This window comes from Pelobates fuscus, chromosome 1 (genome assembly GCF_036172605.1).
Source record: "Pelobates fuscus isolate aPelFus1 chromosome 1, aPelFus1.pri, whole genome shotgun sequence".
NCBI classification, from domain to species: domain Eukaryota; kingdom Metazoa; phylum Chordata; class Amphibia; order Anura; family Pelobatidae; genus Pelobates; species Pelobates fuscus.
This window is the reverse complement of record NC_086317.1, coordinates 261,300,656-261,315,136: the sequence shown is the minus strand read 5'-3', so window position 1 is coordinate 261,315,136 and position 14,481 is coordinate 261,300,656. Positions and strand designations below refer to the sequence as shown.

At 37.4% G+C, this 14,481-nt stretch overlaps 1 protein-coding gene across 1 annotated transcript in view; it reads right to left on the bottom strand.

The window, feature by feature from the left end:
- Positions 1-13,790, bottom strand: part of RAI2 (retinoic acid induced 2) — an 89,932-nt gene extending 76,142 nt beyond the window's left edge. Inside the window, exon 1 of the mRNA XM_063444582.1 lies at positions 13,610-13,790. The gene's annotated coding sequence lies outside the window, so the exon portion shown is untranslated. The remainder of the gene's footprint in view (positions 1-13,609) is intronic.
- Between the last annotated feature and the right edge of the window lie 691 nt (positions 13,791-14,481).

The following is a 14,481-nucleotide window of genomic DNA, read 5'->3' as shown; positions in this document are numbered from 1 at the left end:
GTATGCAGAGTGGAGGGTATCTGGTGTAATTAACAGCTAATAGCCTATGAGAAGGCCTTGGGTCAAAAGTAAGCTACTCTCTGCTTCCCATGGGTCCGGCTAATGCATTTAGATCTTGTTCACACCTTGGGCCTAGCAGTCTCTGATGATGCCTCTCGGCACCAGTCAATATTTATGAGACTTAGGCGCCACCAAAAAATTGTGTCGTCCAAAAATGTTTTGTTTCATCCAAAAAGAATTTTGTCTGTTTGTTCATTCATTTGCGGACAAAATTTGGCCATTATTTTCATTTTGGAATTTAATTTGGTTGAATGGATTTCATGGAAAGCGGGTACGAGGAAGTGGGAGACCAGAGGGAAGTATAGTGTAAGGAATACAGCTTTGTATTTCTTACACAATAGAATCCTTAATAACTTATTTTTAGTAACATGCTAATTTTTTTCCATTGTGCAAAGAAAAGCAGGGAAATATGCTTCTATATGTATAACATGATATGTGTTGCAGGAATTGCAGCAGGGATGTTCAGGCTTACGGCGATAAAAACAAACAATCAAACAAAAAATACATTTGGATATTAGCTCTCCAGTCTCTCCACTTGGTTCACTTAGTAATGTATCACTGTGGTCAGAAAAAAGGCCTTAAAAGCTGCCGCCATTAGTCCTGCTTTCCCATAATTCTCTACGTTAAAAAGAAAATATCTCATCATCATGTAAATGTATGAGTTACGTTAACAAGATAAATGGATCAAATTCAATTATAATCTATTTAATTCCTGTCTGCAGTAATCTAAAGAGAACCAGGTCAAATCTAATCCTGGACAGATATATCAAAATAAAAAATACTTTGTTGTGATGCATACATAGGGATACCCTCAGCAAACACAGTAACATGATAAAACCATGTAAACCTATCACAGCATATATATATATATGATGTGTGTGTTGAATACAATGCATGCAATACACACCATGGTGTCAATGACCTCCAACAATGCCTATATAGCCACTAAGTGGAGGTTAATCCACAGGGACAGGTTGGGCAGCAACAATTTTTGTTGCAAAACAATCTATTGGCATGGTAAGGACTAGTGATAAGTGTGTGTTAGAAAAAACATTTGACTGTCATGATTATATCTGCAGTTTCCATCCCTCTATTTACTGATAGCTGGAGATGCTGCTGGTGGCAGATTGAGCAACTAATGTCTAGGTTTTGAGACATTTTTGAAAAGGCCTGTTAGTCTACTCACCCATTGACTTCCTCTCAGATAAAAGATCTGTGTGTTGTCATGTCTTGTAGGGCTATTATTGATTAACAGCATCGGCAAGCAGAGTTGGACCTCTTTCACAATGTTTTCCAAATACATTTATCTTTAAGTTTAAATTTGAAAAGGGCATTGGCGTATTGGGTATGAGGCTGAGCATCCTTTTAATGTAGCCCTATAATAAGAAACTGTCTAGGCATTTTTATAGAACCTTTTTAAACTGCCTATACTTTGTGTTGATCATTTATAAATCTGTTTATAAAAAGATTTCCAGATAACCTTGGGCATTTGGGGGAAACAACCATTTGCTGTTTCCTACACAGTGGAACGTTGAAAGCCATTTGGGATATCAAAAACAATGACTAACTGCTGACATCACAATGTTCTCTGCAACTTTATTTTTTTTTTTTTATCACTTGGGGTTTGAAAATTGTGGTATAATTCCAAAATGGTCACCTCTTGGCAGATCTTCAGATGGTAACTCCAGCTAAACTTACCATATAATGTGCTAATATGAAAATACTAACCTACCTGCATTATTGGTTTAAACATTATTAAACATCTTCATCTACCATTATACTTGATAGCACCACTGAATAAAGGAGCTGGGATTAAGGCTGGGGAGATTTATAGGGTATTGTGATAAGTACACTTGAGAATAGAACTAACATGGGGGAAAGGACGTAAAAGGAAGGGAACTGTTTTGGCCACTTAAGCAGTTTACACAATGAATTGTTAGAAAAAAACATTTCTGTAGTTCACAAAACCAATAGGAGAATACTGGTATATTTAGAAATACCCATTCAGTCAAAACCTACAGGTGTTCTTGTAATTTAAGTATATCTTCCTCCCCCAGGCAGTCAAACCTTCCCAAACAGTAACTTAACACTAGCATGGGAATCTCATTGCTGATATGCCAGAAAAGGCACCTAGATGAGGATATTATTACTATACACAAATACACTCAAAGTCAAAAAAAGAACTGTTGGGTAAATGTAATCTCCCACAGGCTTTAAAGATGGCACCAGCCTATCCCTAAAGGCTCAGCAAAAAAAAAAAAAAGCTCTATCTAATGAGCAATACCAGTGTCAACATCAACTAAACGGACTGAGTGCTATTTGTAGATTATCAATCCACTGACTGTATTATAAGTATCAGATGGCAGCTGGCTGTGAAAGATCAGTGTTGTAGTCCTACAAATGGTGGTAGCAGAGCCCTTTTACAAATGCATAGTCATTAGCAATGTTGTAGATAATAGCAGTGCAAAGCTTTTTATTAGCTAAAATTTGAGTTTATCCTAATGTACAGCGTTCCATAATTTGTTCGCGCTTTATAATGATAATAATTAATGCATTATTAGTATTACCATTAGTCTCTGAAGGATTTATCTAAATCAGGGGTGCCCAAAAGGTAAAGCCCCAGATGTTGTAGAACTACAATTCCATTAATGCTTTGCATGCCTTTAGAATGACAACACATCTGGGGATCTATCGTTTGGGCACTCCAGATCTAAATTATCACTGAATGAACACTCTAATGAAAAAAATAAAATAAAATACATTAAAAAAATATATATATAAAAAAACAAGATATGTATATCTTAATTGAATGTGTTCATGATTATACCTGCTATCGTTTTCATACTCCCCTTTACTAATGACTGCTGATACAGTTGGTTATGAACATGGCACGGCATCTCATGGGGTTAAATGGGTAGAGCCCAACAAATATGTCGGGAAGTACCCTACCATCTTTAAACTTCACCAGTCTCCACTGATTCTAGTGCTGAAACGGACTCCTTACTGGTGATTTCAGATACTTCTCGCTGAAAATCTTTAAGGGCACTCAGCGCATGTAAAGCAACTGCTGAGATCCACCAATCCAGTGCTTCTCTATACAATTAATCCAATGCTTCTCATACAGAAACATTGGACGCTCAGTGTCCAACGTCGGCATACGTTCCATACTAACGATGGTCATCAAAAAGATTCAATAACTACATTTATTTAATTCTTCAAATATGCATAATATAAACAGAACTGATTGTAACAGTGAGGCTGCAGGGGGCAGCATCTTTAGGATGAAGTGATTTTGTTGCTTAGATTATCTCCTAATAAAAAAACACTGAACAGTTTATTAATATGGATGCCAACTGCTTCGCCAGCTTGCTAGAAAATAATGCTTACATGTAACACTTTGCAAGAGTACATGTGACTGTTACAAAAATGTTACCCCCCCCCCCTTTTGCAGAGATATATATAATGTTGGTATTTAAACATTCAGATTTCAAGCCTGTTGTATGATTTTATATATTAAGGAGAAACACCATATTGACAATTAAATTCATAGATTTTATTTGCTATTCAACTATAAGACAATACTATTTTCTATGTCTCCTGCGATGCCTATGTTACAACAGAATATGCAGCACATACAGTATAGCTAGTGCATTAAAAAAGTAATAACAGCCAAGGGAAAATTTAATTTAAACACACAGATGCTGCAGTCTCTGTTGGGCATTTCAGAAACCCAAGGGAATCGGTGCTAGAGAAATACTACAACAATAGCATCTCCTGCTCCACTCCATCATAAATGGAGCACAGAGCAGTATTTGTAAAGGTACACAATGTTTTGTGTGTGTGTTTTTTATGTAGAATATCTACTATTTTAGTCAAACTAGGTCAGGTATTGATTATGTTGAATTTATATAAGAATATTAAGTATACTGATATTCAGCAACAACACATGTTTATATAAAGGGACTATAAGTACTATAACCACTGCCTTGTGCTATGGTGGTTATGGTGCCAGACGTCATCTGGTGCTAACCCACAGTAAGCTTTAAAATAATTTATACTTAGTTTGACACTTACATAGCTCTGTTAGGCACTGACCTTCTGGTTAGAACGTGTATTCTAAAAAAACATTTTGGAATTACCATGTCAGTTCTGTGCAAATTTGAAATTCCCAAAATGTGATGTCCTCCAAATTTTTTACAGACCAGTGGAGCACAACTGAGCATTCTATTTCGGTACTATGGAAAGTATGTTTGAACCAGGTAAAATAGGTTAAATCTACATCTAGTATTTTGAGTGTAAGTCAATTGAGATTGTTTGACATTTTGATGAATTGTGCCACACAGTGCAGGACAAAGTAGAACAATTAATCACAGATTGGAGATAACTGAGCTATGATTGTGGAGATGCACATAATATATCCTCTTATTCAGTTGTTGCATAATCATGTTCATGCTATTTCCATTAGCCGTTTTTCTGAGCAGCACCAAATTTAGCTTGGAATTGGGATGATAACTTATATTTATCAATTGCTAAGTGTTTACTGGATAATTGTAGTTTGACATTACTTTGATTTTTAACAGATGATCGTTATGTTTAATTAAAGCTTTACTGTAAACACAATTGAGGCAGTTTTGTCAGAATTTAGGAATAGATTTCTTTTGGCGATCTATCTATCAAATTTTGAGAAATCTGCCACACCATAAAAGTACTTGGATGTGTAGGGGATAAATATATTGATTGATTTATTATAAGCGAATGTGTGCTGGGAGACAAGGGCAGGGGACATCTTTGCACCATGGCATTCAGACTCACAGTGCTAGAACCAGAATGTTGCAATGACTGGTGGGAGATTTTTATTTTAAAACGATCCATGTGTACTGTACAGCAATAAGTTTTATGACTTTTAGATTTGGGGATTGAATTAAAAACATAAGTTGCTAATTATATATGTGACCCAGGAATGTAATGCTCACAAATTTTAGGCAGGCTAGGCCCCAGCCCTTCCCGTAGCCCCAAATCCAGCATAAACCTAACCCTAATTTTAAACAATTATGTAGTATAAAAGTTACATAGTGCTGAATCGTATTTGTGGGTAAATTTAAGCCATTACCGGGTTCTGCCATTTGTTGTCATGCTTTATTATAATGTCTTCATAACTCCTAGACTGCACTGTTTACTTATATTTAGGCCTTAACCATACTGTATCTTGTATAAGCTCAAGAACAATGGCAGAGAACACCTTCATTCCTTTTATTTTTGAAGTTTTTAGGTTGTTCTTGTCTGCTATGTTTTTCTTCTGCCACCTTATCAGTGATGACCTGAAGTCACATCACATTGGCTATGAGGACCTTAACCTTTCAGTGGGGACTATAAACAAACACAGGGTCCAAAAAAAAAAAAAAAAGTCTGCCTCTGTTTTCACTGTTGATGGTAATTGGATGCTAGGAGCATCAATTACATGTCACATCTCAGTGAATGAAAGTGCCTCTCTACACCATTAAGGAGTTTGGGGGAAAGAAGAGCTAGTATGTAGTGACAACAGTAATTCAATCACCTAGAATGGTAGAAATTACAGGACAAGAGAGAGCAGTTCTGTAAGTACATTTTTTTTAAATACAGTACACATATATATGCACATTGTTGCCATATGTAAAAATGTTATTATTGTAATGTGTTTTGTAGCTTCACATACTTAAATACGCCATTCAATTCATTCAAGTAATTTGTGTTGTTGAAATAATTTGATAAATAGTTATTTTCTTGTTTTCAATTTTAGCAACATATTAATTACAAAATTCAGTTGTTGAGATTGCGTCTTTGAAAGTGCTAACAAGCAGAGGATATGAGTAAGTCAGAGCATATGCTTACCTAGGGTGTATTCAATTATACAGGAGCCAACTTGGGGGTTTATACAAGGAGATGTGGTAGGTTGAATAACAAAAATTTAGACCAAAAAGAAAGATCTCCAAAATCTGCAGAACTTTCCAGTGACTGGCTTGGTCTAAATTCTCCTGACACTATAGTGTTCCTTTAATAAGAAAATAAATTACAAAAAAGTACACCCCCAATCCTTATTTGACTGGAACTTCAAAGGGAAACTCCAGAATAAAGTAACCCCCATTTTTAGAAGCATTATATAGATAATGCATTAAAAAAAAGTATATCGGAGACAGTGAACTTTTACATCACTTTAGTGACTGAAGCAGTTTTGGTGTTTAGATCATATCTCTGCAGTTTCACTTCTCAATTCCAAAAGGGACACTGTAGGCACCCAGACCCAGACCACTTCAGCTCAGTGACTGCAATAAATACTATCCAGGGTTAACTCCACCTCTAGTGGCTGTCTACCAGGAAGCCACTAGAGGGCTTCCTGGTTTGAAACGGACCTTTGGTTATCTGACGCTGGACATCCTCATGCTCTGCATGAGGGCCTCCAGCGTCAGATTTTTCCCCATAGGAAAGCATTGTAAATGCTTTCCTAGAGGGAAATCCCAATGCGAGCGCACCCATTGCCACGCATGCGCATTAGGTCTCCCGTGGACGTGGGTGAAGCCTGTCCCAGCGTCAAGGGACATCGGCACTGAATTCAGGTAAGTGACTGAAGGGGTTTTAACCCCTTCAGCCGTGGGGGAGGGGGGCACTGTAGGATTCTTTGTTTTCCTGGCACTATAGAATCCCTTTAATAAATTGATAGCAACCATACTACAACTGCCATCAGTTGATTAAGAACTATATTCACATGATGTTTCCAACCATAGTTGGAAGGTTAAAACTGCAGTAAATTTTGCTAATCACTACAGTTATAAGCAACTGCACACTTGGAGACATGAGACATCATTGTACATATGCACGCATAGGTTTAAAAGATACTTCATGCACCAAAACTGCTTATATACCAAATAGATTATAGTGCATGGTACTCTGTGTACCTGTCTCTGTTCATTATGAATGCACTGTACTTATTTGCAAAGCTTGCTGCTACCATAGTAGCCCACTATGTAACACCATACCAAAAACTCATAGCTTCTCTATACCTATCAATGGGAGGGAGGTGGGCAGACAAATGAGCAGGCAGCACAAAGCGGTGGTCCCTGTCTGCGTAAGGTGCAGATTCACCTCCTTAAGTAGGACAAGCCTCCCCTAAAAAGCCTGCACCCTCAAAGTAGACCATGGTCCTAGTACCCTGAACCTCCCTTATCTTTAAATCTGTCTGGCAGGTTTGAACTGCTGTACAGATTTCAATGTGAGGGTAAAGTCCTCATAAATCACTTTTACAGGGACAGTACCATAAAATGCGGGACTTTCTCCGCAAATTCCTGACTGTTGGCACCTATTTTCTGTTAATTAATGAAGCTTTTCTGTGTGTTAATAGAAACTTCATTTTGACTTGCTTTGGCTTTCTGTGGGATTTCATTCATAATATTTTAGGAATAGAACTGCTTGCAACTATATGTCCCATATAGGGGGTATTGTGAAGGCTAAGGGGTTTCTGAGATATATACCTCACTCTCAGTGCCACAAAAGCCGCAAAATTGTAGAGAACAAGTAAAATTAACATAGGAATATTTATTTTTTTGTTCCTTTTTTTGTTGTTGTATATTTGGTTTTAATGCTTTATCTTCATCATGCATTAACGAAGGGAGTCAAGTGAAGCCTGCAGTGTCCCTTTAAGAATTTGTCCCAAACTATTAGAAAAGGAAAACATCGATAGTGGTTTGTGTTAGACACACATTATTGAGTTGTAAATAACACATTTTGTTTTATGATTTATTTTCCATTCTTATAATTGATGGGGGATAGTTTGCTATATGCCAGTATTTTTTGTCTTACAGATAGGCATCATTTTGCATTTCCTCTTTTTTCCAGACATAAATCTAGTTGAATTTTATGAGCCAGAGAACAGTAAAGGGAAATGAAGGAGGTATTACAAATAGTTTTAACCGTAAAACCACAACACACTGTAAATTTTCCAAAACCTCTGCTTTTGTAAGATAACTATTGTAAATATCTTTGCAATACGCCTCGCTTCATCACATTTCTAAAAGAAACACTAAAACCAGCAGGAATCCTTTATATTTGTTAAATGCATTCTTTATTTTAGTTATTTTTTAAAAAGTAAAAAATTATGCTGCAACCTGGACAGATTTTATAATATAAAATGGGAAAAAAAAGAATTTATTTTTTAATGTGAATGTTTTCACCTAAAATGTGTAATTCCTTTGTCATCTCTACACAGTTAAGATGTAATAAATAACCCAGACACTGTAATAACAAACTTCACAGATTCATGTATTGTGCTTGTCAGCTAAATGGCTAGAAAATGTATAATTATTTTACCTATTGTGTAGAAGCGCTGACCTCCTCAGCACATGAACAATACAACAAAGATGGTAAACAGAAAACGTCTGGGTCACATTTGTAAGAAGGTGGTGGCAATGGCAGCTACTTGCATCCATCTGTAGCAGCCATCTTGGAGGAGACAGATGAGATGTACTGGTTTTACTCAGTACACACTGGTGATTTTACCAGCACAATGGGTACATTTTGTGCATATCATGGATTCTGCTATATCCATGCAATTTGGATAAGAGTTTTCTTCACTGTCAGAAAGGTCTGCAAGTCCAAAGTGATCACAGGCAAAGGAAAGCCAAAAGTCATGTTTTTCATTTGGGGAATGACTATCAAACAAGTAATTTTCCATTGGAATGCATTGCTATTTAAACATTTATAGCCACTATTTGACTCAAACATCACCTAAACACATTTGCAGGGATAGGAAACTTCTGCTCTTGTGAGCTATAAATACCAGAAAGGCTATCTATACAGGTCTATCGTGCACATGTAATAAATTACACTATGTACATAAGGGTGGCTTTTGCATCTCATAAACTCCAGTGCATAATAATGAATGTATAAAACACTGTTAGTCTCTTGCATTTCACCATGCATGGTGAATGGTAACACCATGAATGTCACATTTTCAATTATCCCTGTGACATAATATATGGTTTATATCAAACTGAGCCCATATGTACTTTTCTGAGTCATTCCTAGTAAATAAATAAATATATATAAAAGTACTTGTGGGCTCAATTTGAAATAAATAAATCAGTTTTTATTTTTAAAGAGGACAGTCCGAGTATAATTTTGCAGTCTATAGCACACATGAAGGGAAATCGCAATCTCATGTCCAATATTTATTGACATGTTGACAAATGCTGATGAGCCATTAACAATGCGGAGGTTATCGCAACCTGGTTCAATCATTTTACAATGGGGGCTTACAAATATATATATATATATATATATATATATATATATATATATATATATATATATATATATATAGTGCCCTAGTCACCATGGTGACTGGGCCAGTGCCACTGTGAAGCTCTGCCTTTTTGACTGATAAATCACCGAGACTGATAATTTCAGCCAATTCAATTCTTACCCATAGGTGTGACCATCTGATAGAAATACCAGTTTTACTATACTATTTCATGGAAATGCCTCTAGTGGCTGTCTGCATGACAGCTACTAGAGGTAGGTTAACCCTACAATGAAAACCTTGCTTCTGCAGTGTTAAAACCGGGAGGGTGAAGGGGACATAGTACCCAGACCACTTCATTGAGATAAAGATATCTGGGTGCCCATCGGTGAAAATGCATTTCTAATAAACAGCCAATACGCCAAACTATTTGTAAATGTTTGCTCATGAGCAGAACGAATAACACAGACACTTCCTCTGACTTGAAATGACACTATAGTCACCAGAACCACTACACCTTACTACGTTCAGAATCTTCACACTCTGCAAGGAGACGCTCCTCATGGAAACGCATTGATTCCTATGGGAAAGAATTGTATTTGCTGAGATCATCAAGACTGAGGATCTCATCCATGGAGGCGAGGCCAGCCACGGCAAGACTGGTGCAGAGATGAAGAAAAGGTAAGTTAAATCCGTTTTCACTGCAATCTGTGTGGGGCCAGGCCCCTCAACAGCCACTCCAGCACTATATTGTTAGGAATACTTGTTTGTATTCCTAAGACTATTCCTATAGTGTTCCTTTGATGACGTGTTCAAGCAACATTAACTAACAATTCCACAATGTTCAATTACACCAGTCAAAGTACAAGGCCTTGTAACTAAAATATAGCATAGCGAAACGGATAATATGAATACATAATGAATACACATGATGTGCATGATACCTAAACTGTCCATTTAACGGTACCTAAATAAATACACACTGCCATGTCCACATAGAACATAATAGGTTAATTACGCACCTGTCGCCTATTAGTGACATTAATGCACTCAGCTGCTTGTAACCTTCAACCTGTGCAGTAATTGAAAATGGTGAAGGCGTCACATTTTTTTCTTGTTAACCTTGTGATATCGTACATTACGAGATTAACAACTAAATCACGAATTAGGCATGGTATTATTTCAGTAACGTTCTCTGACTTAAGGTGATATTATTGGAGGAAAAAGGTTTGTAAAATATGGATTGTAATCACCTTGATAACGGTTGAGTGATATATAATCGACCGATACCGGGTTGTTATTTAAGCCATTATTTCTTATTAACTTTTTTTTCTTAGTAAAGTCACACGATTACTGCACTTGGGATTAACCAGCAAATTATAAAATTTTAGCTATTCTGGTCTGTAATTTGTAATAATTTGACCAATAGCAATGATTTCATATTAAAGGGTTACTCCAAGCTCCATGACCACTTCAGTGATTTGAAGTGGTCAAGGTGCTTGGAGTCTGCATGTGCATGTGCTGCCAGAAGGTGCAACTTCCCCTCCAGGAGTGTCATTAGTTGTCCCAGCCTGGTTAATGTCAGTTCTTTGCATACTGGACATTTGTTGTCAGCACGCAAAGCCAACTGGCAACTGGTGTCCAATAGTGGCATGGCCATTCCCTCTATTGCTGCTCATATCATCCTCTCAACCCACCCTCCCCGACATTCGTCCTCCTGCAATGGTGCTTGATTTGGTATAAGTTTTAGATTTTTTTTGTGTGTGTGGGGAGGACTAGAATATTAAAGGGGCACTCGAGACCCCTAAAGCACTTTATCTTGCTGAAAAGCTTTATGTATGAAGCGTGTGTCCTCCTTATTTAATATTGCAGAGAGTGCAGATTTCAAGATAAATTTACACTTTTATAACTAACCTGGTAACAACCCTTTGGATTTCACGCAACATTGGATCTTGTTATTTCCTGGTTTGTATAGCACAGTAGAGCTAAACTGAAGAAGCAGCAATTGCCCAGAGCACTTGCCTTGCAAAATCTTCTCATTGAACTGCATTGGGAAGTCTGTAGTTGGACAGTCAGAGAACGTCTGGGCGGGGTTAGAAGGGTAGGTGTGTCAAAAGGCAGAACTGCAACTTTTGCAAACTTTTTTTTATATATATCAACAATGAAAAAAATAATAATAATAAAATGCAGGCAAGTTTTCATTTGGGGCATATCTACTAAACAGCCATTTTAGTTATTTTGTTATGTGGGCAGTGTCACTTTAATGGTTAATCTAACCAAAAAATGTTAAAACACTGTTTTTGGTTGTAGTAGCCCTTTAAACAAATAATCCTGAAAAATACCTAAAGCTCACAATAAAGGAAGTGAGAAAGCCAAGGTGGTCACCTTGTCCATGAGAGTTGGACGCTCTCTGCATTGAACCAAGCAGTTTAGCTGACTTTTAGCCAATGAACTGGCCATACCTAGCAGGAGCTTCTACCACTTTGTAGACTCGAGGAAGTCCCAAGCGCCAGGCGGACACAAGGCTTGCTGTCAAACCTTTTGCAAATGCTTTCACTACTTACATTCCTGGCATGTTATTCACTATCGTGCCTTGTAGTGGTTATGGTGCTTGGGATGTTTCTTTAATAATTATTTCAAAAATTTTATATTTAAACCAAGTAAGTTCTTAGATTTGCTTTAATGTAACACATGTTAAGCTGTGTAAATATATTGTGAAAAAAATACAAACCCCAAAAACTACATTGACAAGTCCATTTTAAAATATCAACTAGGAATAAATTAACAAATAATTATAATGTCTTTCCTTATTTCAACACAAAGAAAACCAAAAGGTACATAGTTGTAAAAAGGTGATTATTTGATTAATATTCACAATAATGTCATATTACTGTGCTACAAGCAATAAGCAAACTTCATATAGCAGCAATTAAGATTCAAATGGAATGACAACATAATAAATTGCACCTCTTTTGAAATAAAACAATTTGTGGTTATAAGACAAAGGGACATTTCTCTTTCACTATCTAGTGGTGTGTGATTTGGGTTTTTTGTCCCTTCTTACCCATCAAAATAAATATTTATTTTAATACTGGGGTTATGCATTCAATGCTGCATAACAGCAAACACATGGGCTAGTAATTCACACTGCTACAAGAACAGAACCATGTAACAGAGAATAATAGCAGAGGGATCATTTTGAATTATTGTCTAATCAGATGCTCACTTTGTATCATTTATTACAAATATTCAAAATATTCCATATTTTATTTTGCTATTCATATAGGGTATTAAACAGGTACAAAGGCTGGTATAAAATGCATTTAAAAAAATGAATACCAAATACCATGTTTTCACTTAATGTTGGGATTTAATGAAATGAGAACGAAATCGCAGAGATACATAGTATCAGATGGAAGGCATCTTCATTTGAGCTCCTCCCCATCTCTTATTATTGAACCACTAAATATATCTGTCTCTCCCAAACAAAATACTCCAGGGATTTCTGCATTTAAAACACAAGGCAGCAGCTGTTTGGCAACATTCTCAAATCTAAACAACTGCAGTGAAATTAAATGTTACTCCATTCTGTAGGTAATTATCAGCTGCATTTGAAAAAAAATAAATATCTTTACATTGGTAAAGCAAAAATCCACTGAAAATTTAAAAAAATAATATATCCATCTATCTATATATCTATCTATACACACACGAAAAAGAATGAAAGACAAACTAATGTATTTAAGCATATCTCACAGATAGAAGCGATAGATGGCATTACAGGATTCTACAGTAGAATGTTGCATACACACATATACACTGTACGTACAACAGCAGCAAATATGTGCAGCCTTGGAACACATCTATGTGTATAGATAGATGATGGATGGAGGGATAGGCAGAAAGATCGACAGATACATATTTATGGCTTGGGTCAACTGATATGACTCCCGGACACCTACACAGGCTTCTTTTCGGTGGATGATTCCCCGGAGCAGGTCCAGATTGGCTGGCTGTGATTTAAGCAGATAGCGGTCCAGTCCACCAGCCCTTGCCTTTCAGCGGGTGTGAGTGTTGGTGTAGGGTAAAGCCATGTCCCCGGTGTGTCCTGGCTCTGCCTGTATCCTCCTCCCCACCTCCTGGCTGTCACTGTCACAGCTGGCTCTATGGACTCTGTCTTTCCATTGCTCCAGCTCTCTCCATCCATCCCTATAGTACACACTGCCATCCCTGCAGCGGGTGCCCACCCGTGTCCTCTCCCAGGGCTGTGCCCTGCCTTACCTGTGCTGTAGCTGGCACGCTCCCCGGAGCTAGCACTCCTATCCCAGCCCTGCTCTCCTCAGACCGAGCCTCTTCCTGCTCACAGCTCCCCAGCCAGAGCCGTGCCTCCCCGGGTCCTAGCGGTGCCCCATTCACAGCCAGCAGCTCCTGGCAGATGCTGTATGGCTGAGTGTGAGCTTGCCAGGCTGTGCTCCTCCCTCTCTCCTGTCTGAGTATCCCTGGTACCGCCCAACAGGCGGCTGTCTCCCTCCTCTGGCTCAGCGGCTCTCCTTAAATATTATCCCTGTCCTTTCTATCCGATGCTGGATCCTCTGCTTCCCCCATCATTTCCATATTATTTATTTTTTTATTGTGTTCACCAGCAAGCTGCCTGTCTTCTTCCTTACTGTAAAATCTATGCTTCATGTTATTAGCTCACTTTCACCTTTCATTTTAGAATTTCTGTATCATCCTGACTGTGACACCTTGCATGCATTTTCTATCTTGTGCTTTCTGGATGGTCATGGGTAATGTCAGGGAGAATAGCTATTATTTGATCTATTCTAAGTTGTTCCCCTGTGCAAATTTTTGTAACATTGCCATTTATCATTTTAACATTTTTTTAGTGGTAAATAATACTTTCACACATAAAGCACATTTTGTGGCATATTGTATTTATTCCTATATTTTTTTTTGTTTAAACTATAATTCCTTTAAGAGCTAGAGAAAATGATTCTTCTGACAGAAAACATCAGTCATACCATTTTCTCCATTTTATTGAGAGGGAAAGAGTGTGTGCGTTGATAATGTATTATGGGAAAATAATGCCATCAAGAGGTATTCTCACATCTAGCCACCCGTGGCCTCATCTCAATAATCAGCCAACTATATTA